The 21,533-nt window shown below is 40.4% G+C and overlaps 2 protein-coding genes across 3 annotated transcripts in view; one reads left to right on the forward strand and one right to left on the reverse strand.

Moving 5' to 3' along the window:
- The window catches only part of LOC130359987 (uncharacterized), a 212,809-nt gene that overhangs the window by 19,724 nt on the left and 171,552 nt on the right, over positions 1-21,533 (forward strand). The window lies entirely within an intron of this gene.
- The window catches only part of SLC49A3 (solute carrier family 49 member 3), a 119,364-nt gene continuing 112,822 nt past the window's right edge, over positions 14,992-21,533 (reverse strand). For both annotated transcript variants that reach the window (XM_056518261.1, XM_056518260.1), the window contains exon 11: positions 14,992-15,779. The gene's annotated coding sequence lies outside the window, so the exon portion shown is untranslated. The remainder of the gene's footprint in view (positions 15,780-21,533) is intronic.

Raw genomic sequence — 21,533 nt, forward strand, 5'->3', positions numbered from 1 at the left:
CCAATTGACAAAACCATAAAAAACTGTGCTAAGGAGCCCAGAGATGTAGAGCCCACTCAGACAGCTTAGGGGGTAATGAAAATTAGACCCTAGCTTATAACAGAGGGGGTACGCTGTATAGTTGTAGATGTTTTTATGTCAGATAATAATCAGCAGATATTTTTGAAATAGGGGAGGGGAAGTGCCCACTAATAGTAAGGTACCTGTCCCTCTTTCCTTGCCTTTTGAGGGACCCACCTCCTTTAATAGGGTGGCCTCAACCATGGTGCCAGACCCTACACTCCCTAAGTGAGGGAGAAAACAACAAAAGAGACCGATAATATAGTAGGGAGAAAGAGGACTGGGTCTCTACAGCTTGGGGCTCCAAAAATAAACAAGACGCCAAAGAGAACACTGTGATAAACACAAAAAAGAGCCTTAAAAAGACTATCCTGCCGCCGAAATATTATATTCCAACGCGTTTCGCCTGTCCATTCATTACAGGCTCAGGGTGACAAAGTTTGCAGTATAACCTGAATAAAACCTTAATCATTTTATGCACAAATAACAATGAGACAATAGTCCAAATGATCTGCCGCTAACTTTAAGTCTCAGCAATATTAGCTAATACATTAATGAGAAACAGGGTCCAGATTTGCCTGTAGCAAAAACTGTTTCAAATATATCTTGGCAAAAAATGTCTCAATGCATAGCAGATTTTGAATGACAAACAGCAAAAACACTTTTCAACTGTAAACAGTTAATTAAACATTAATTTCCCTCTTGGGAGCACAGGAATAAACAAGAGGCACTACATAAAACTAGGTCACAGTATTAGTCCCTTGAAATATCCACAAATATTCCCTCAGTATGTTGACCAATAATAATAATGTAATGTAATCAGATGTCAGTAAGTCAATAATGATAGTAACCGACGGGGGAGAGAGATATAGTAACAAAAGGACACTAAGGTCCAATAGATAATCGGCACTCACATAACGAACTGATACTTGATAAATAGTGAGTAGTAGAAAAAAAAAAACGTGATGTGTAATGGCACACTACCGGGAAAAGATACTTATACCCCTTCGGATTAACCCTGCGCTGGAGCCAAGATAGTAAGATGTAGGTCCTTATGAGATCGTGCTGCGATCTGTCTGAGGGAGCAAACTCCCCAGTTTACATAGTGCGCCACTCAACTGGGTTTTTTTTATTGTAAAAAGCTGGTCCGTGATGACCTACGTAATCCCAGAAGTGAGGTTGCGCATCATGTGTAACTCACGAACCACGCGAGCGCTCCAACGACCGGAAAGATCGGAACCATGCGCAAGCATCGCATGATTCCCACAGTCACATGAGCGTTCCATTAGCCGGAAGTTCATCATTGGTTACTATTTGTTTGTGTTCCAGTACCTGACAATGTTAAAAACTTGTAGTAAACCTGGAATTTTATAAAAACCATGGTATTTAATGCTACATTATTTTTCTTTCAGGTTATTAATATACAGTGGGGATCAAAAGTTTGGGCACCCCAGGTAAAACTTTGTATTAATGTGCATAAAGAAGCCAAGGAGAGATGGAAAAATCTCCAAAAGGCATCAAATTACAGATTAGACATTCTTATAATATGTCAACAAAAGTTAGATTTTATTTCCATCATTTACACTTTCAAAATAACAGAAAACAAAAAAATGGCATCTGCAAAAGTTTGGGCACCCTGCAGAATTCATAGCATGCACTGCCCCCTTTGCAAAGCTGAGACCTGCCAGTGTCATGGATTGTTCTCAATCATCATCTGGGAAGACCAGGTGATGTCAATCTCAAAGGTTTTAAATGCCCAGACTCATCTGACCTTGCCCAAACAATCAGCACCATGGGTTCTTCTAAGCAGTTGTCTAGAAATCTGAAACTGAAAATAGTTGACGCTCACAAAGCTGGAGAAGGCTATAAGAAGATGGCAAAACGTTTTCAGATGTCAATATCCTCTGTTTGGAATGTAATTAAGAAATGGCTGTCATCAGGAACAGTGGAAGTTAAAGCAAGATCTGGAAGACCAAGAAAATATCAGACAGAACAGCTTGCAGGATTGTGAGAAAAACAATTCAAAACCCACGTTTGACTGCACAAACCCTCCAGAAAGATACAGCAGACACTGGAGTTGTGGTACACTATTCCACTATAAAGAGATACTTGTATAAATATGGTCTTAATGGAAGAGTCATCAGAAGAAAACCTCTTCTACGTCTTGACCACAAAAATCAGCGTTTGAAATTTGCAAATGAACAAACCTGGTGCATTTTGGAAACAAGTTCTGTCGACCGATGAGGTTAAAATTGAACTTTTTGGCCGGAATGAGCAAAGGTACGTTTGGAGAAGGGGAACAGAATTTAATAAAAAATACCTCTGTCGAACTGTTAAGCATGGGGATGGATCAATTATGCTTTGGGGTTATATTGCAGCCAGTGGCACAGGGAACATCCCACGAGTTGAAGGAAAAATGGATTCAATAAAATTTCAGCAAATTTTGGATGCTAACTTGATGCCATCTGTGAAAAAGCTGACGTTAAAGAGAGGATGGCTTCTAAAAATGGATAAAGATCCTAAACACACCTCGAAATCCACAGGGGATTACATCAAGAGGCGTAAACTGAAGGTTTTTCCATGGCCTTCCCAATCCCCTATATATATATCTTTTCATAGCACTGTAAGTGGACCTGAGGAAGGCATGAGAGCATGCGGAAACACGTTGTCCCCATTTTACAAATAAAAGCTTTATTGTCCTGTGCTGCCCAAGTCCTCTCTTCATGATCCTAGTTGTGCAGCGCCTCCAAGAACCGGTTGTTTCGTTTCCGATCATCCGTTTTCCACTAATATCGGCCACCATCACTGGGACCCGATACCAGTAGGAGTGCAGCAGACAACAATCGAAATCTATCATTTTGCGCCGATTGCTGCACTAAACAGCATATCGCTCTACCAGGTGGGTATCACACTTGGATGTGGTGAAGGGCACACACCAGCAGATACCCCTCGTCGGGGAGCGCCCCCTGTGTTTTTCATCCCTTTCCTTAAGCATCAAACAAGAATTGAAAGACTCTTGGCTGGCTACAAAAAGCATTTACAAGCTGTGATACTTGCCAAAGGGGGCAGTACAAGATACAGAGTGTACAAGTACACTCTGCAGGGTGCCCAAACTTTTGCAGACGCCATTTTTTTGTTTTCTGTTATTTTGAAAGTGTAAATGATGGAAATAAAATCTAACTTTTGTTGACATATTATAAGAATGCCTAATCTGTAATTTGATGCCTTTTGGAGATTTTTCCATCTCTCCTTGGCTTCTTTATGCACATTAATACAAAGTTTTACCTGGGGTGCCCAAACTTTTGATCCCCACTGTATATTAATAACCTGAAAGAAAAATAATGTAGCATTAAATACCATGGTTTTTATAAAATTCCAGGTTTACTACAAGTTTTTTAACATTGTCAGGTACTGGAACACAAACAAATAGTAACTAATGACTAACTTCCGGCTAATGGAACGCTCATGTGACTGTGGGAATCATGCGATGCTTATGCATGGTTCCGAGCTTTCCGGTCGTTGGAGCGCTCGCATGGTCCGTGAGTTACACATGATGCGCAACCTCACTTCCGAGATTACGTAGGTCATCACGGACCAGCTTTTTACAATAAAAAAACCCAGTTGAGTGGCGCACTATGTAAACTGGGGAGTTTGCTCCCTCAGACAGATCGCAGCACGATCTCATAAGGACCTACATCTTACTATCTTGGCTCCAGCGCAGGGTCAATCCGAAGGGGTATAAGTATCTTTTCCCGGTAGTGTGCCATTACACACCACAGGTTTTTTTTCTACTACTCACTATCAAGTATCAATTCGTTATGTGAGTGCCAATTATCTATTGGACCTTAGTGTCCTTTTGTTACTATATCTCTCTCCCCCGTCGGTTACTATCATTATTGACTTACATTACATTATTATTATTGGTCAACATACTGAGGGAATATTTGTGGATATTTCTCTGTATATTTCAAGGGACTAATACTGTGACCTAGTTTTATGTAGTGCCTCTTGTTTATTCCTGTGCTCCCAAGAGGGAAATTAATGTTTAATTAACTGTTTACAGTTGAAAAGTGTTTTTGCTGCTATGCATTGAAACATTTTTGCCAAGATATATTTGAAACAGTTTTTGCTACAGGCAAAGCTGGACCCTGTTTCTCATTAATGTATTAGCTAATATTGCTGAGACTTAAAGTTAGCGGCAGATCATTTGGACTATTGTCTCATTGTTATCTGTGCATAAAATTATTAAGGTTTTATTCAGGTTATACTGCCAACTTTGTCACCCTGATGAGCCTGTAATGAATGGACAGGCGAAACGCGTTGGAATATAATATTTTGGAGATTTTTCCATCTCTCCTTGGCTTCTTTATACACATTAATACAAAGTTTTACTTGGGGTGCCCAAAATTTTGATCCCCACTGTAGATAACGCCACTATAACAACTAAATAACCTAAAGGCCAGTACATAATAATATAGAGGATGTCATTACACTGTTTAATAGACACAAAGCTGCATGCATAGGTTAGATAGAAAATTTAAAAGTATAGATATATACTGAACTAATTTAAATAGTTAGTTTCGGTCCATTTTAATTATTTTAATACATTGATAAAAAATGATGGACCATAGGAGATAAACTAATATTGCTGTCAAAAACATTTTTTTGATACAAAATCTTAATAATAATTTGTAAATAACTGCCAAGCTGATTTGATCCCAAAAATGTTCATTATTTATATAATTTGGATTGTTTTATAGCTAGTTTTACCAACATTAAAGATTTGGGGGTAAGTATGTGTTAGATAAGAGGTAAAAGAGAGGCACTCATTTAGCCCCCCAGGGGAGACCGTACCCAGTCTGCATATCCATTGGGTTTCTTTCTGGATAAGGCGGCGATCAATTTCTCCGTTGAATTACTTCCAAAACTTGGAGAGGGCTCGAGGAGAGGAAGGATTGATTAATCTCATGGTTTGCAATAGGTTTATCCCTTTGATGGTTTATGTTGCCTATATGTTCCAGAATCCTGCAGCGCAATTCCCTCTTGGTCTTTCCCACATATATCAAGGGACATGGACACAGACAAGCATAAACCACATTCCGTGTTTTGCAGTTTGCAAAATCATGGCTATTGTATCTTTTCCCATCATGTGGGCCCATAAGGAATTTTGTGACCTTAATATATTCATACCCCTTACAGGATCCACATTGATAAGTTCCTGTGACCTTACGTTCCAACCATGTGGACTTTCAGGGTAGTGGGGCTAAATGACTATGTATTAATCGGTCACCCAGATTCCTACCACGCCTGTAGGTTATTTGGGGGCGGCTACCCACAAGGTGTGCTATCGATGGGTCTGATGTTAGGATAGGCCAAAATTGAGTAATGCTTTTCCGGATGGGGGTTGCTGATGTCAAATGTCCCAATTATCCTTAATATATTCTCTTCTTTTTGACTTGAGGAACTAGGGGTGTGCTCTGATCTCTTCTACTAGCCTCATTAAACGCCTTAGACAGGATATAGTTAGGATAACCTCTCTCCCTAAACCGAAGTCTAAGTTTATCAGATTCTCTCTTAAAGAGTCAAAATTTGAACAATTCCTCCTCATACGGAGGTATTGAACCTTGGGGATTACTCGTTTTAATGGGGCTGGGTGGTGACTTTTCCATTTTAAAAAGTTATTCCCAGCAGTAGGTTTTCTGTGGATACAGGTGTCTATATGCCCCAGGGAATTTTTACAGAGTACCACATCCAGAAAACAGAGAGACTCTTTTTGGACTACATAGGTGAAATGAAGTCCAAGTTGGTGTATATTGAGCTCCTGTACAAAAGCGGTGAAGTCTTCTTTTTGCACTGTCCAGATTATTTGTATATCATCCATATCCCTTCCCCGTAAGTGTCACTAAATACTACAGACCTCTCCCACCAACCCAGGTAGATGTTCCCATAAGTGGGCGCTGCCGGACTGCTCATGGCAGTCCCCCTGAGTTGGAGGAAGGTCTGTGCATTAAAAGTAAAATAATTCCTGGTAAGGACAAACTCGAGTAACTGTATAATAAATTTGTTATGTGCACGTAGGTGTACACTAAGGCTAGAAAGGAAGAACTTCACCGCTTCTATACCTTCGTCATGTGGTATCGAACTCCAATTTAAGTAGCAGGTCCGTAGTATCCCTAATGTAAGAAGGGAGAGATATACCCCAGCATTTTGTGGTCAGATTATTTATTCCTGGCCAGATCGGGCGATATTTTAAGGGAGATATACCTTTGTGAATTTTGGGCAATCCGTAAAAGGTAGCCAGAGTAGGATGTAATGGGTACATGACTTGATATTCCTTTTCATTAATAAGATCTAAACGTAGGGCATTATCCACAATTGTTTTAAGTTCCTTTTGGAATATGGGTGTGGGATCTCTATCCAAGATGCGATAGCCGTTTTTATCCTTTAGGATATTCATGCACATAGCTATATAGTCTCTCTGATCCATAATCACCAGGTTCCCCCCTTTATTTGATGATTTTATCACTATGGTCTTATCTTGTTCCAATGATTTTAGGGCAGTAAGTTCTTCCCTAGTTAGATTAGTAACTGTATGGTTATCTGCTTTTACCGTATCCTCGATGGCCTTAGTCACTACCCTTAGGAAAGTACCAATACTGTGTTCATCATTTACTGGGGGCATCTTAGTACTGTGCAGCTGGCATGTAGAAAACGGACCTTTGCCCGGTTCTCTTTCGTTTTCTTCAAGAAGCGAAACCAGGGTCTGTGCATCATTGAATTCCTCTGGGGATAACCCATATTCCAAGCCCAATATATGGTCTCGCATCTTGAAAAAAAATTCCATCTTAAAGATCTAGCAAACATATGAAGATCCCGTACCCACCCAAAAGCATCTGGTCTATTTGTGGGAATAAAGTATGTACACTTTTTTAGGAGAGAGAGTTCCGCATCAGAGAGACATTTTTGGAAAGCTTTACAATCTGTTTATCCTCTTTATAGTCTTAGGTACAGTAGATGTAGTAATAGAGTTAGGCATCTGACTTAACCCTGATTCTAGGTAGTTATTGTACCTCTCTCCAAAAAGATGAGGATGAAGGAGGGGCGATTGTTGTATTGATTTGGGAAGAGGAGGAGGCTGAAGAGTAACCATAATTTGGAGGCCCATATGATTGATTTCTGTTTCTGCCTCTCCCTCTGCCCCTGGCAGAGTAGTTGTACCTGTTTTGTCATCCTCCTCTTCCTCTATATCTAGTCCCATACGGGAATCTAGAACGAGATGGATTCTTGATCAGAGTTCTCCGTATTGGAGGATGAGATCTCTGTATCTGTCCCCCGTCGACCACCACCACCGAAAAATTAGTAAGCTCTTTTTTCTTTAAACTCAGTTAGATCTCTCACATATTGCTTATGTTTTCTATCTTTAAGAATTTATTTAAATTTCTCAACCTTATTTTGCAATTACAGCTCTTTTTTTGCAAAGTCTGGGTCGGATTTAAGAGTAAGAGCTGCATCAATCTTGTCGTTTGCGGGTGGTGGTGGTCAATGTAACCTTCTCTTCCTCCAACAGAATGTTCATAAAGCGTAATGAACAAATGGTAGCTTCTTGTTCCCACTTGAGCATAAGCTCAGGTGTACGAGACCTCTCTGCAGGGACTATATTGATTCTTAGTCCCTTGGGTACAATGTTATTAGTTATATAACTCTCTAAGGAACGAACTTCCCACCAGCACTTAATATTGTCCCTATAGTGATTAGCCAGATCTTTAAAGACAGAATTAAGAGTAGGTATTCCTTTATTACTCAAAATTATTTCCTTATCTGAAAAGACCTCTCTCGCTTCCTAAGCCCAGATATCAGTATTGATGCAATTAGAGAGAAAATTGCCAGTTTGCCAGTTAAAGGTAAAAAGTCAGCAAGACCTAGTGTAACCACACTGATGAAATTTAATGCAAAGATAAACTCTCTCTCTCTCATACATATATATATATATATATATATATATATATATATATATATATATATAGCAAATATAGAGTTTTTTGGACAGCTAAATAACAAAATATTCCAGTATTAACCGGACAATCAAAAAAAAATCATAGAATTCACAGAGGAAAATAAGGAAATCACCGAAATATATCCTTCTGATCTACTTGATATAACTTAAAACATAACCTTTTTGATTTATTTATAAAATAGAAAATTAAACAAATTTTAGTACAAAAAAATGTGCATCACCAATTGAAAATAAAAACAGTGCTAAAGAGCCCGGAGATGTAGAGCCCACCCAGACAGCTTAGGGGGTAATGAAAATTAAACCCTAGCTTATAACAGAGGGGGGTACGCTGTATAGTTGTAGATGTTTTTATGTCAGATAATAACCAGCAGATATTTTTTAAATAGTTTTTTTTTTTTCCCAATTGTTGATGCACATTTTTTTGTACAAACATTTTTTCATTTTGTATTTTATACATAAATCAAAATAAAGGTTGTTTTAAGTTATATCAACTATCAAGTAGATCAGGAGGATATATTTCGGTGATTTCCTTATTCTTTTCCTCGTGACTTCTCATCTCGTGAATATAGGCTATAGCTACTAGGCGAGTCCTTGATCGGTGAATCCTAAAATAAATTAGCTTAGTTTGGTGCTCAAGAAGCCCCCATAGCAGTGCCTTGTGTCTGGTGATAGAAAGTACCATCAAATCAAAAATAATTGTGTGAGTATAAATGTCAATAAGGACAAAATAAAAGTGATATATTAATGAAATTCAGTGTTTTTTAGTGCTTAAGAACTTGGGAGACCGCCTCAGTGCCTAAATCATGCTGGATTTTTTAATAGAAACTCTCCACATCCAGACTAGTATTATCAGTAACAACAATGTAGGTAAGTTTCAGCACGGTGTCTTTGGTATCTCGCAAGTATGACGTTCTCTCGCAAGTATGACTTCTTTTGTCATTTCACTTCCGTCATACTTGCGAGATACCAAAGACACGGTGCTGAAACTTACCAACATTGTTGTTACTGATAATACTATTCTGACTAGTCTGCATGTGGAGAGTTTGTATTCAAACATCCAGCATGATTTAGGCACCGAGGCGGTCTCAAAGTTCTTAAGCACTAAAAGCACTGGATTTCACGAACATAACACTTTTGTTTTGTCCTTATTGACATTTATACTCACAAATATTTATTTTTTGATGGGCATGCGTGTCGGCGCCTGATGCCGTCAGTCCGTACTGTGGCGCTCTATGAAGATCAGCAGAGGCACGGTCGGCGATCTACAATGACGTCCAGAGGATGGGTAACAATGATAGGATCTAAGGTAATGATAACCTGGTAATAATCCAGATCCATTTGATCTGGTTGGTTAGATTTTTCAGTGGGATGTTACAGGCGATGATATAGGACGTTTGAGGAGTCCACTTGAGATGACATCATAGGCATTATTATAAATACCCCCCAGCTGCCATTTTATGCCTCGAGAACCCCGTTGTTATGGCGAAAACATGTAGAGGTTGGTATGTAGTGTATGTTTTAGACACCTAGGCAGGTACTAAAAATAGCGGTGAACTTCAGTACCATGTTGATAATCAATAGGGGTTATCCCTGTTAATACAAGTCACTTTCATTTTGTCCTGCCTTAGTGCTATTTTTTAACTCTTTTCACCTTTTTCATTTGGGGTTTTACATTTTTTTTTTATTAATAAAAGTTACATTTTAGGGGTGTGCTAATAGAGGTGTGATTTACCCCGGACTTCAGCCCAGGGTCTTGTATATTGTAAGTTTGGCCTCTTAGATGTTCTAATGCACACAGATTGCACAAAGGTAGAATGAACACATTGACCCATGGGTAGAGTGTGATATTTATTTTATTATTTAATTAGTATGTTACAAAATCAATCAAATATTTTTTGATCAAAGAAAAATAAATAAAACCTAAAGGATAACTGTAGTGGAACACTTTTATATATTTCCGTGCCCGGGTCTCAAAAACAAAATAAACTTATACATACCTTCCTACGAGCCCCCGTTGGTCGGGCACAGGCCTCACGGTCCAGCAGTGCTAACCTCATTCCACTTCCTGGGGAAGTCGGCGTATCACCGGCCGCAGCGATGCCCCGCCCCGGCCGGTGATAGGCTGAGCCCACTGTCATGTAAGGAGCTCTGGCTGGCTTCTTTCATGACAGTGGGCTCAGCCTATCACTGACAGGGGCAGGACATAGCTGCGGCCGGTGATACGCCGACGGCTCAGCGGTGTCCCCGTCCCCAGGAAGTGGAATGAGGTTAGCACTGCCGGACCGTGAGGCCTGTGCCGGACCAACGGGGGCTCGTAGGAAGGTATGTATAAGTTTGTTTGTTTTGTTTATGAGGCACGGGTATATATAAAAGTGTTCCACTACAGTTGTCCTTTAAGACAGATAACACAGGGTCCACCAATGACACAAAAATACAGTTAAAGTTCCCAAATTCTCCTCCATGCACAGTTATCTAGATATGCTCTTTTACCTGCCTAAAGAACACTCTCCTAAAGTCAATAAACATCTCCAGACAACAAGAACATATGATAGTCTTCTCTAAGGGTATGTTCGTTCTTTAATAATCCGCTGAAGGATTCCAGCAGAGTAAATTACGTTGCTACCGTTGGTGTAGGTAGGAAGCCACATAATCCACAAGCAGACTTTCAGTTGCAGGACTCCCGCAGCAGAATATTTATGTGTAAACGTTTATTTTTTAAAACAAAATTAACTTTATTTTAAATGCCGTTAACAGCAGCTCAGGAAGTTTCCCTTTGGAATCATACAGGAACAATAATATTAAATTTTTTTTTATATATTCCCTTTCTTAACATAACTGGAATGGTTCCAAGTATTCTGGCACAATATTACGTACATTTATTTCATGGTGATCTTTTGGGTAGACACAGGTAATGGAGTCATGGTTAGGGACAAAAAAAAGGCCATGTTCACGTGCTTTCCGGGGGACATTACGCAAGATTTCCGCCATGTGAACATGGCCTTACTGTGATGTACTTTAGGCAGTTTCCAAACTGCGTTCAAGTGCATCACTTCCAAAATTGTTACTAAACCCTTGACATGGTTACATGCACTGTAATAAGACAATACCAATCATAGCTTTTCATCTGCTGTCTGATTATTTCCCTAAAAAAAAAACCCACCTTTTTATGCGCTGCGTGGCCCAAGATCTGCTGTGCTATTGGGCTGCAACCCCTTTTGTGCTCTTATTTCCCACCCTCTCACTCAATGATTGGCAGGTGCTATTTTCTTGCATCTTACAATGGCGCCTGTGCGAGATTTCTGCCAATCTCTGAGCAAGATGATGTGGAATAAGAGCCCACGCTTTCCTGACACACGTATAGTGCATAAAAAGGTGTATGTAACCATGTAGACTGTTTAGCTACGATTTTGGAAGTTAGGTATTTTAATGCATGCTCAGGAACCTGTCCTAGCTTAAACGGATTCATAGATCGCTTGTTTGGAACGTATATGGCAACCTTTACAACCTTGAAGTTGTTTTACATGGAGGGGGTGTTCATCTCGGCTGTGGTGACGTTTGCACTGTACTGTTCCAGGATGTGTCGCAGGAGCACGCACAGCCCTGCAGCTATGTTTTCCCCCCTCATCTTTTTACTGATCTATTTGTGCACAGAGAGGAAGGTTAAGTAATGCTAATCTACATGCTGTAAGGGAAACGAGCCCAGCCTGAACAGCACAGACTTCCTCTACTGGGTACCAGCATGCCTTGTAACCGGCACCCAAGAAGCTGCAAAATCGGGACTTGTCAGCAGCAAACGTGAAAGAGGACCTCTAGTGGGAATGATGAGGTTTTTTTTTTAATAGCAGATTTCTTAGAGTATATTACAAAAATTCATATTTACTACTACATCACATATTAAAAGTTTGCCTTGTGACAGGGCCCATTTAAAGCAGTGTGAAAGGATCCATTTAGGGAGATCAATGCTGAACTCTACTAGCAGTATACAATTAACCCCTTAAGGACTCAGCCCATTTTGGCCTTAAGGACTCAGACAATTAAATTTTTACGTTTTCATTTTTTCCTCCTTGCCTTCTAAAAATCATAACTCTTTTATATTTTCATCCACAGACTAGTATGAGGGCTTGTTTTTTGCGCGACCAGTTGTCCTTTGTAATGACATCACTCATTATATCATAAAATGTATGGCGCAACCAAAAAACACTATTTTTGTGGGGAAATTAAAACGAAAAACGCAATTTTGCTAATTTTGGAAGGTTTCGTTTTCACGCCGTACAATTTATGGTAAAAATTACGTGTGTTCTTTATTCTGAGGGTCAATACGATTAAAATGATACCCATTATTACATACTTTTATATTATTGTTGCGCTTAAAAAAAATCACAAACTTTTTAACCAAATTAGTACGTTTATAATCCCTTTATTTTGATGACCTATAACTTTTTTATTTTTCCGTATAAGCGGCGGTATGGGGGCTCATTTTTTGCGCCATGATCTGTACTTTTTTTGATACCACATTTGCATATAAAAAACTTTTAATACATTTTTTATAATTTTTTTTTTTTAATAAAATGTATTAAAGTAGGAATTTGGGACTTTTTTTTTATTTCGTCCACGCCGTTAACCGTACGGGATCATTAACATTTTATTTTAATAGTTCGGCCATTTACGCACGCGGCGATACCAAATATGTCTATAAAAAAAATTTTTTTACGCTTTTTGGGGGTAAAATTGGAAAAAAACGGACGTTTTACTTTTTTATTGGGGGAGGGGATTTTTCACTTTTTTTTTACTTTTACTTTTACATTTTTTTAAATTTTTTTTTACACTTGAATAGTCTCCATAGGGGACTATTCATAGCAATACCATGATTGCTAATACTGATCTGTTCTATGTATAGGACATAGAACAGATCAGTGTTATCGGTCATCTTCTGCTCTGGTCTGCTCGATCACAGACCAGAGCAGGAGACGCCGGGAGCCGCACAGAGGAAGGAGAGGGGACCTCCGTGCGGCGTTATGAATGATCTGATCCCCGCAGCAGCGCTGCGGGCGATCCGATCATTCATTCAAATCGCGCACTGCCGCAGATGCCGGGATCTGTATTGATCCCGACACCTGAGGGGTTAATGGCGGACGCCCGCGAGATCGCGGGCGTCGGCCATTGCCGGCGGGTCCCTGGCTGCGATCAGCAGCCGGGATCAGCCGCGCATGACACGGGCATCGCTCCGATGCCCGCGGTTATGCTTAGGACGTAAATGTACGTCCTGGTGCGTTAAGTACCACCGCACCAGGACATACATTTACGTCCTGCGTCCTTAAGGGGTTAAAGGGGTACTCCGGGGGGAAACTTTTTTTTTTTTTTTTTTTAAATCAACTGGTGCCAGAAAGTTAAGCAGATTTGTAAATTACTTCAATTAAAAAATCTTAATCCTTCCAGTACTTATTAGCTGCTGAATACTACAGAGGAACTTATTTTCTTTTTGGAACACAGTGCTCTCTGCTGACATCTGTGTCCATTTTAGGAACTGTCCAGAGCAGCATATTTTTCCTATGGGGAGTTTCTTCTACTCTGGACAGTTCTTCAAGTGGACAGAGATGTAGTATTCAGCAGCTAATAAGTACTGGAATGATTAAGATTTGTTAATAGAAGTAATTTCCAAATCTGTTTAACTTTCTGGCACCAGTTGATAAAAAAAAAAAAAAAGAAAATAAGTTTTCCATCGGAGTACCCCTTTAACCTCTTAAGGACCAAGAACGTACCGGTACGTCCTGACTCCTTTCCCTTTCTATAATCAGTCATAGCGGGTTGGGCCCGGCCGGGACCCGTGGCAAATAGCGCGCGGCAATGATCGTGGTGCCGCGCGCTATTAACCCTTTAGACGCTGCGTTCAAAGTTGAACGCTGCGTTCAAAGTTGAACGCCGCGTCTAAAGTGAAAGTAAATCACTGCCGGTTAGCTCAGGGGGCTGTTTGGGATTTCGCCGCGGCATCCCGAACAGCTGTGGGACACGAGGAGGGTCTTCTTCCTTGCCTCCTGGTGTCCGATCGCCGAATGACTGCTCAGTGCCTGAGATCCAGGCATTAGCAGTCAAGCGGCAGAATCATTAATCACTGGTTTCCTTTGAGAAATGTAAAAGATCAGTGTGTGCAGTGTTATAGCCCCCTATGGAAGCTATAACACTGCAAAAAAAAAGTGGAAAAAAAAGTGAATAAAGATCATTTAACACCTCCCCTAATAAAAGTTTGAATCACCCCCCCTTTTCCCATTTAAAAAAAAAAATCTGTGAAAATAAACATATGTGGTATCGCTGCGTGCGGAAATGTCCGAATTATAAAAATATATCATTACTGTATTTATCGGCGTATAACACGCACTTTTTAGGCAAAAATTTTTAGCCTAAAGTCTATGTGCGTGTTATACGCCGATACATCCCCAGGAAAGGCAGGGGAGAGAGGCTGTCGCTGCCGGCTTCTCTCCCCCTGCCTTTCCTGGGGTCTAGAGCCCTGCTGCCGGCCCTTCTCTCCCCCTGGTTATCGGCGCTGCTGCCCGTTCTGTCCCCCTGACTATCGGTGCCGGCGCCCCATTGCCGGCGCCGATAGCCAGGGGGAGAGAAGGGGCAGCGGCACCCATTGCCGGCGCCGCTGCCCCGTTGCCTCCCCCATCCCCGGTGGCATAATTACCTGTTGCCGGGGTCGGGTCCGCGCTGCTTCAGGCCTCCGGTGTGAGTCCCCTGCGTCGTTGCTATGCGCTGCACGGCACGCAGTGCCGTGCAGTGCATAGCAACGACGCAGGGGATGCACGCCGGAGGCCTGAAGCAGCGCGGACCCGACCCCGGCAACACGCACCCTCATATTACCATGGATATTTGGGTAAAAAAACTTTTTTTTACCCAAATATCCTTGGTAAAATGAGGGTGCGTGTTACAGGCCGGTGCGTGGTATACCCTGATAAATACGGTAATTAAACCGCACTGTCAATGGCGTACGCGCAAAAAAATTCCAAAGTCCAAAATAGTGTATTTTTGGTCACTTTTTATATCATGAAAAAATGAATAAAAAGTCCTATCAATGCAACAATGGTACCGCTAAAAACTTCAGATCACGGCGCAAAAAATGAGCCCTCATACTGCCCCGTATGCGCAAAAATAAAAAAGTTATAGGGGTCAGAAGATGACAATTTTAAACGTATACATTTTCCTGCATGAAGTTATGATTTTTTTTCAGAAGTACGACAAAATCAAACCTATAAAAGTAGGGTATCATTTTAATCGTATGGACCTGCAGAATAAAGAGTGTAATTTTTACCGAAAAATGTACTCTGTAGAAACAGAAGACCCCAAAAGTTACAAAATGGCGTTTTTTTTTTTCTTTCAATTTTGTCTCACAGCCGTAGATTTTTGGGTAAAATGACTGACGTCATTACAAAGTAGAATTGGTGGCGCAAAAAATAAGCCATCATATGGATTTTTAGGTGCAAAATTTAAAGAATTGTGATTTTTTTAAAGGTAAGGAGGAAAAAATTTAAGTGCAAAAACGGAAAAACCCTGCATCCTTAAGGGGTTATCTAAAAAAAGGCAACTATCTGTATATCAACATTAAAAAAGAACCTTGTTCAGGAGAATGGTTACTGTTCTGTTGGACTCAATCGTGACAAATGGTTATCATGCAGTACTACAAATCCTCTGCAGGGGAAATGCCACAGATTTCCTAAAAAATAAAAAAGTATCAGCTTCCAATATTTTGCCTACATTTAAAAAAGGCTGACTCTTTTATAAGACAACTTCAAGGGTTTTAGTTTTTTCACCCCTGCCTTCTTAGAGCAATAACATTTTCATTTTTCTGTACATTTAGCTGTATAAAAACCTTTTTATTAAAGGAGATATATCACACTGAAAAACGCATCCTCTATCCAAAGGATAGGGGATCAGTTTTAGATTGCAGGGGAGCCGAACACTGCCGACCCCCACTCGAAGCGGCGTCCGACATGCCGCTTCCATGTATCTCAATGGGAGAGACATTTGGCCATCTTTGGCCCTCCCATAGAGATATATGGAGGGGGCGTGCTAGCCACACTTCGTGTTGGGGTCGTGACTCTCTGTTCCCAAAGAGAGCCAGGCCCCGTATAGGAGATCACAGGGGGTCCCAGCGGTCGGACCACCCAAAATCTAAAGCTTATCCACTATCCTTTGGATAGATAAGTTTTTCAGCATGATACATCTCCTTTAAATATGCGCCTTTTTCTCTTTCATTTTTTCATGCTGTGGATACCAAACAAAGTTATATGCATCACTCCTAAAATTAATTTAATAGATTAAAAGAAATTCACCATAGTGGAGGTTTTTCTCACCTTATTAGGTTGTGGAGTATGAGGCACAATTCTCATTTATCACAAAATATTTACTGCTTGTCAGTAATATTTTATTTAGGATATTTTGTATGCAACATTCAAGGTTTGCAGAGGGTGCCAAAACATGTTTTCTAGGCAAGATGATGTTTTCATTGGGTATCATTCTGGGGTACACTTGACATTTTGTTATTCATTCCATTTCTAAGAAGAGGCAGGATGAATAATGTATTCTTTATGTGGTATACATGACATGTCAATTTTATTCTGCAGGTCAGTATGATTAAAGTAAAGCAAAACATTTACTTATAACTGTCTCTCTATTGGCTCCCCGCATATTATAAAGGAGTTCGTTGGGTTACCCCAGCAACTAGGTACCTAACAAAGGCCCCCAGATCTGCCATAGATACAAGCCTATGCCACATTTCCAAAGGATTACTGCTTGTCAGTATAAGGCTAGGTTTCCACTACGATTTTTTTGTGTGCTTCTTTTAGGGCCAAAAACTGCCACAAAATTTCCCTGCATTTTTTTTCTGGCGTTTTTACCTTTGTTTGGAGATTGCATTTTTGGCCCCTTTGACAGTTTTTCCCTGCGGGTGTTTTTTCGTTGGGTACCACGGACAAAAAAGATCTAAAGTGATGCAGTAAGAATGCTGAGATTATTAAGGAACAAATTCTATATATTTTTTTAATGATTCATTTTTTTATTTTATTTGGAAGATTAGAAGGTTTTTTTGTTTTTGTTTTTTGCAAAAGGGCAGGGACATCAAAGAGCCGCGCATGCGGAAGCAAGAATAGAATAGGGGTTAGATTATGTATGCTTTTTTAGAATTTTTTTTTAAAACATGTGGGAATTTATAAATGGACCAAGTGCAATGCTCTACCGAATGTATTTTTGTGTTTACAGATCAAGAGATCATATTTATAAACTGTTTTACTCTGTCTATACTATGTTAATATTATCCAATTATAATTTGGCCATAGATTATTGGTATGTGTCTTTGGGATCCAGTGTAAGGTGACGCAATGCTCTGCAGTAGTGTGCTGGCGGTGATACAGTGTACCCATCTGTACTATACTTCGCTGGTCCTTAGGCTGATGTATTGTGGAATAAAGAAATCTGTACAATACATCAGCCTAAGGAAAAGTTTCCAGCATACAGGACCAACAAAGTACAGTACAGATAGCTACACTGTATCTCTGTGGGACACTCAGAGCATTGCGCCACCTTACACTGAATCCCAAAGACACACACCAATATTCTATGTCTAAATTATAGTTGGATAATATAAGCTTAGCATAGACAATTAAAGGAAATAAGTTAGACAGTTTATAGATATGATCCCTGGACCTGTACATACCGTACATAAATGCAATAATTTTGGCAGGGTATTGCACTTGGCTTACTTAATTCCTTAAGGACCCAGCCAATTTTCACTGTAGGACCCGGCCATTTTTTGCACATCTGACCACTGTCACTTTAAGCATTAATAACTCTGGGATGCTTTTACCTTTCATTCTGATTCCAAGAAAGTTTTTTCGTGACATATTCTACTTTATGTTAGTGGTAAATTTTCGTCGATACTTGCATCATTTCTTGGTGAAAAATTCCAAAATTTGATGAAAAATTTAAAAATTTAGCATTTTTCTAACTTTGAAGCTCTCTGCTTGTAAGGAAAATAGACATACCAAATAAATTATATATTGATTCACATATACAATATGTCTACTTTATATTAACATCATAAAGTTGACATGTTTCTACTTTTGGAAGACATCCGAGGGCTTCAAAGTAAAGCAGCAATTTTCCAATTTTTCACAAAATTTTCAAAATCGGAATTTTTCAGGGACCAGTTCAGTTTTGAAATCGATTTGAAGGGCCTTCATATTAGAAATACCCCCCAAATGACCCCATTATAAAAACTGCACCCCTCAAAGTAACCAAAATGACATTCAGTAAGTGTGTTAACCCTTTAGGTGTTTCACAGGAATAGCAGCAAAGTGAAGGAGAAAATTCTAAATCTTCATTTTTTACACTCTCATGTTCTTGCAGACCCATTTTTTTTTAATTTTTGCACGGGGTAATAGGAGAAAAAGCCCCTCAAAATTTGTAACCCAATTTCTCTCGGGTAAGGAAGTACCTCATATGTGTATGTCAAGTGTTCGGTGGGCGCAGTAGAGGACTCAGAAGGGAAGGAGCAACAATGGGATTTTGGAGAGTGAATTTTGATTAAATGGTTTTTGGGGGGCATGTTGCATATAGGAAGCCCCTATGGTGACAGAAGAGCAGAAAACCCCCCACATGGCATACTATTTTGGAAACTACACCCCTCAAGGCACGTAACAAGGGGTCCAGTGACACAGGTGTTTGACGACTTTTCGTTAAAGTCGGATGTGTAAATGAAAAAATTACATTTTTCACTAAAGTGCAGTTTTTTTCACCAAATTTACCATTTTTTAAAAAGTAATGGGAGAAAATTCCCCACAAAATTTGTAACCCGATCTCTTCTGAGTATAGAAATACCCCACGTTAGGATTTACAATGCTCTGCGGGCGAACTACAATGCTCAGAAGAGAAGGAGTCACATTTGACTTTTGGAAAGCAAATTTTGCTGAAATGGGTTTTGGTGGTCATGTTGCATTTAGGAAGCCCCTATGGTGCCAGCACAGCAAAAAACAACCCACATGGCATACTATTTTGGAAACTACACCCCTCAAGGGGTACAGTGAGCCTTAACACCTCACAGGTGTTTTACGACTTTTTGTTAAAGTTGGATGTGTAAATGAAAGAAAAAAATTTTTTCACTAAAATTCTGTTTTTTCCTCAAATTTTACATTTTTACAAGGGTTAACATTTTACAATAGGAGAAAATGACACCCCAAATTTTTAACCCCATTTCTTCTGAGTATGGAAATACCCCATATGTGGATGTAAAGTACTCTGCAGGTGCACTACAATGCTCAGAAGAGAAGGAGCGCCATTGAGCTTTTGGAGAGTGAATTTGGTTGGAATGGAAGTCAAGGGCAATGTGCGTTTACAAAGCCCCTCGTGGTGCCAGAACAGTGGACCCCCCCACATGTGACCCCATTTTGGAAACTACACCCCTCACAGAATTGAATAAGGGGTGCAGTGAGTATTTACACCGCACTGGCATTTCACAGATCTTTGGAACAGTGTGCTGTGCAAATGAAAAATTTTCATTTTCACGGACCACTGTTCCAAAAATCTGTCAGACACCTGTGGGGTGTAAATGCTCACTTTACCCCTTATTACATTAGATGAGGGGTGTAGTTTCCAAAATGGGGTCACATGTGGGGGGTCCATTGTTCTGGCACTACGGGGGCTTTGTAAACACACGTGGCCTTCAATTCCAGACAAATTTCTCTCTAAAAGCCCAATGTCGCTCCTTCTCTTCTGAGCATTGTAGTGCACCCGCAGAGCACTTTACATCCACATATGGGGTATGTTCTTACTCAGAAAAAAATGGGGCTACAAATTTTGGGGTGCTTTTTTCCTATTCTCCCTTGTGAAAATAAAAAATTTAGGGTAACACCAGCATTTTAGTGAAAAATTTTTTTTTTCATTTTCCCATCCAACTTTAATGAAAATTCGTCAAACACCTGTGGGATGTTAAGGCTCACTATACCCATTCAGTTAGGTTCTGTTACCTAACTCAGTATTTTACAACCAGTGTGCCTCCAGCTGTTGCAAAACTACAACTCCCAGCATGTACTGATTGCCGAAAGGCATTCTGGGAGATGTAGTTATGCAACAGCTGGAGGTACGCAACTACAACTCTTAGCATGGCGAGACAGCTGTTTGCATGGTGGGATTTGCAGTTTTGCAACATCTGGAGAGCTACAGTTAAGAGACCACTGCACAGTGATCTCCAAACTGTGGCCCTCCAGATGTTGCAAAACTACGAATCCCAGCATGCCCATACAGCAAACAGCTGTGTGGGCATGCTCGGAGTTGTAGTTTTGCAAGATCTGGAGGGCTACAGTTTAGAGACCACGGTATAGTGGTATCAAACTGTAGCCCTCCAGCTGTTGCAAAACTACAAATCCCAGCATGCCCAAACTGTAGCCATCCAGATGTTGCTAGGCAACTCGCCGGCTTCCGTAGGATCCAGGGAGCCGCATCGCCATCCTCTTCTGCCGCGATCCCCAACGCTGATCGTCGTCTCTGATGGGTAAGTGGACTTCGGCGCCAGTCCTCCTCGGTTTCCCCATTCTGCCCCGCCTATTGTGGACGGGCAGAATGGGGAAACTGAAAGTTAACCCCCCCGCCCCCGATCTGCTATTGGTTGTCGCTTCTATACGACCAATAGCAGGGATAGGAGGGTTTTGGCACCCCTGCTACCTCACTCCTATCCCTTTAGGGGGTTCGTGGGTGTCTTAGACAACCCCGATCCCCCTTATTTTCCGGGTCACCATAGACCACTATGACCCGGAATTGCGCAAACTTGCGGTGATCGCCGACATGGGGGGGGGGGGGGGTCTGATCCCCCTGGGCATTTGCGTGCCCCCTGGGCATTTACACGGGGTGCCTGCTGATCGATATCATGTACGTCATGGGTCCTTAACTACCAGCATCCCATGACGTACCGGTATAACATGGGTCCTGAACAGGTTAAAAGGTTCCTGTTCAGATATTTATAGTAAAATATGTTTTAATGTTAAATGTTGTTAGGTGACAAATGTATTTCCAGCTTATTAAATTTTTTTACAGTGTTTTATAAACGTTTTTTTATGGTATTTTAGGCTTTCATTGTTCAAATCTGCAGCTTCATTCTTCAGGCAATTGAATAAAATATAGGTTAATTGGTAATCCCATAAAAGGAAGGATGCTGACTGATTTAGAGTCTTGTGGTTAACCACAAGTCCCCCAAGATTTGAAATCAATTAGCATCCTTCCTTTTATTAGACTACCAATTGACCTATATTTTATTCAATTGCCTGAAGAATGAAGCGGCAGATTTGAACAATAAAAGCCTAATACACGGTGAAAAAGTTTATTAAACACTATAAAAAAAATATTAAAGGAGTTCTGTAGTGGAATATAACTTATCCCTATCCGAAGGATGGGGGATAAGTTATAAATCGCAGGGGGTCTA

Source organism: Hyla sarda, chromosome 1, assembly GCF_029499605.1.
Source record: "Hyla sarda isolate aHylSar1 chromosome 1, aHylSar1.hap1, whole genome shotgun sequence".
In the NCBI taxonomy this organism is placed as follows: Eukaryota; Metazoa; Chordata; class Amphibia; order Anura; family Hylidae; genus Hyla; species Hyla sarda.